Here is a 3,487-nt window from a genome sequence, read left to right on the forward strand (position 1 = left end):
TTACTCTAGAACTAAATATATAGGGGATGATAAGTGGTCTTGACACTGTGACTATAGTGGAATAACTAGAGTGGTTTATTGGTTTACTTCAATTGAGAATTATTATTTGACAGCTAACCAGAAACTTCAGGCTCAAAAATGATACAAAATAACTTTTACGCTAGTGTTTTGGTAAGAATGGCAAGCCAATCACCTGAGCTATAAGTGTAATGTGACATTATTCTGCAGTCACATGAAAATGCAATGAATTTTTTTTACTATAGCAACTATCCAGGTTCCTTTATCTATTAAATAACAGCAGAGTGAGCGAGTTTTTGGATATGATAAAGATTAAATTTATTTTAGTGAATAAAGTACCACATTTCAACTATCATTTTGTTAGGGTACAACAATATAAAATGCAGGAAACTATTAACTGGTTATTCTACAATTAATTGTACTACAAATTATACTACAACTGGAAAATACTATAAATTGATAAAATGTTCAGCGTGATGACGTTTAATGTCTCCAACAACACCTTTAGTCCCATTTAGCAACTTGTTAGCAACCATCTTTAAGAAATGTAACAGTTTAAAAAAATCACGAGTGGGGTGTAACTGGTGTGTTTTATGTCGTAGAATAAAATGTGAAAGTATCTTGAGCTTGTGTAAACCACAGACCTTATTTCAGGAATTTAACCAAAGACCCATTCAAAAATTCCATTGATTTCAGGACTATAGAACCGGAAGTGCTTGTTTCCGGGTTTTAGCCTACGAAAGTACTGTATGTCATCCCTGCAACCAACCCTAATCCCTTGATCCCCACCCTACACTGCTCCCTTACCTCACATTACACCCTGAAGATCCCTAATTTCAAATATAAACACTACTGCCCTCTGCTGCTTGGGAGAGGTATTGTGAAGCTGCATTCACTGTCTCTTAAACAACAAGAAGTATTGAAAATGACATGAGATCTTATCTCATATTATTTGCTTAGTCTGTTTGTCCTTGTAACTTGTTGGTCCAGAAAACAGCAAGTGAGATGTGAGGGCCATCCAAGCTTGTAAATGTTAAAAGAAAGGGTCAAAAAGACAACATAGTGAAGACTAGAAGAGAGCACAGAGAGTCTGAGTGGCCTGTCCCGAAGCAGGTGGTTGTTAAGGATAATCCAGGTAAGTCTTTAATGCTGGAGGAGACGAGTGGAGGGGAGGCGGGCGGAGAGATTGCTAATTGTGGCCTACTAATCCAACCCCTCCCGCACTTTCACCCACCTCCACATCCTCCCCTATTCCACATATGAGGAAGGCCAGGCGCATAGAGAAGGAAAGGTACTGCACCCTGTTACGTCTTTTGAGGGAAGAGGATCCAGGAAACAGTGGACAGATAAGAAAACCAAACACTTACCTGGATATATCCTGCATAGAATGTAGCTGCGCCTTTCCATCTCTCTCCACATCCTCTTCCTACCACAAAATTCACGGCACTATGGGAGAAGTCCAAAAGGTACGTGTTTTGATCTGCTTGAAGGGCCTATTTGAATCAAAGAATGCTTTTTTATTAATGTTATACACATCATTGTGATGAATATGAGATTTCATGGATGTACCTAAAACTTAAAATGAAACTTTAATTAGATCTTTTAGGCACAAATGTTTGTTTTCAAGGGTTTGTTTTCAGTCATTGAGAAGCTAAAAGGCACTACTGAGCAAGAGCTGCGGATAGTTCTTCTCGGTCTCGATAACGCCGGAAAAACCACTTTGTTAAAACAACTCGCCTCAGAAGATGTGAACACCATCACTCCAACTCAGGTGAGAAGAGCAGCCACGGGGACTTTCAAAGAACTAGATTTTTTTACACTTTGCTCTTGCACTTTCTTAATATGCTTGTTCAAAAAAAGTGTTACTTTGACAACCAGGACACATGTGGTTAAAAAAGCAGCACAGTCCTCTGCCATTCCAGAATGTACATTTTCTTTTTAATGATGTGTTATGAATGGCAAAAACATGTCTCATGAGTAATTCAGCCTAATTTGCTGAGGCTGTTGAAAGGTGTGTAGTTATTAGCTGGTGTGGAATGTTAACACGTTGCTTGCGCTTTTTTACTGTTTAACAAATTCAGTAGAAATATTCTCAAAGCATTTGACAGTTACACTTCAGTTTTGTTACCATACAGAATTGTAAATGATAGTGGTAAAGTCATTCTTTGGCACAAAACCAATGTGTATCTTTAGCTGCATCTTGAATAACACTTGACTGTACAACCAAAATGGATGAATCAGGTTAATCAGTGACAAAGAGGACAGACTGTGGATGAATAATACAGTGAAAAACTCCTTAAAATGTATGACATGATCACGTCTTTGACTTTGGGGTAAGTTTTTGGGGGTCTGCCTAAGAGAGAGAGAAAAAAATTGCATATACTAGAGGTGAAGTATATAATATAATATAATATAATATAATTTTCAAAAAGTGAAGAATATGAGAAATATGATAAATAAACTGACAACTATGAGAAATAAATTTGCAGTTGCAAAATATAAAATACATTATGACATACATAGTGAAATAGTGAATATGTCACAATTATGAGAAATAAAGTCTTAATTATCTTTGTTTCAGTTTGGGGTGAACATGGACTTCCATTCTTAAGTTATACCCAATTGTTATTTCTGTTATGAAAATACTATTAAAATACTATTAAAATATTAAAACAAAGAAACAAATCAATCTATCGATCCTCATACCCATAAATAATATTATAATATATTTTTTCACTTTATATGCAATTTGCAGAAAATGTATTTAGTCAGAATACACAGCTTCTTAGACAGTAACCTTTTAGTCTGAGGTGAACACCACTTCCATTTAGAAATGATGTAGAGTTTTAACCTTTATAAGACTGATGGTTAAATGTCAGCTGTTTTAATTGTCATCAAAAAAAGAATTTTGTCTTGCCCTTTGACCCCCTAAAAAAAAAATTGATTTATTTAATCGTATGTGTCATCGTAGCATGACGAAATTGATCCACTTAAAGGGATACTCCACCCCAAAATGAAAATGTTGTCATTAATCAGTTACCCCCATGACGTTCCAAACCCCTAAAAGCTTCGTTCGTCTTCGGAACACAATTTAAGATATTTTGGATGAAAACCGGGAGGCTTGTGACTGTCCGATTGACTGCCAAGTAAATTACACTGTCAAGGTCCAGAAAAGTATGAAAGACATTGTCAGAATAGTCCATCTGCCATCAGTGGTTCAACTGTAACGTTATGAAGTGACGAGAATACTTTTTGTACGCGAAGAAAACAAAAATAACGACTTTATTCAACAATTCATCTCCTCTGTGTCTCTCCGCATCACTGTAGCGCCATTTTGTAGAGTATCCACTGAACGCAAGCAGCGTACGCTATTCTGTGTCAGCCGCGCTGCACGGATGCACTGTTTTCGTTCAAATCAAAGCGCAAATACACGTAGAAAACGTATCCTTGTGTCGCGGCTGACACAGAA

The 3,487-nt window shown here is 36.7% G+C and overlaps 1 pseudogene; it reads left to right on the forward strand.

Annotated features, from left to right (window-relative positions):
* The first annotated feature begins 1,207 nt into the window (after window positions 1–1,207).
* LOC107689210 (ADP-ribosylation factor-like protein 3) overlaps window positions 1,208–3,487 on the forward strand; it is a 21,903-nt pseudogene continuing 19,623 nt past the window's right edge.

Source organism: Sinocyclocheilus anshuiensis, unplaced genomic scaffold (assembly GCF_001515605.1).
Source record: "Sinocyclocheilus anshuiensis isolate Anshui unplaced genomic scaffold, SAMN03320099.WGS_v1.1 scaffold966, whole genome shotgun sequence".
Lineage (NCBI taxonomy): Eukaryota > Metazoa > Chordata > Actinopteri > Cypriniformes > Cyprinidae > Sinocyclocheilus > Sinocyclocheilus anshuiensis.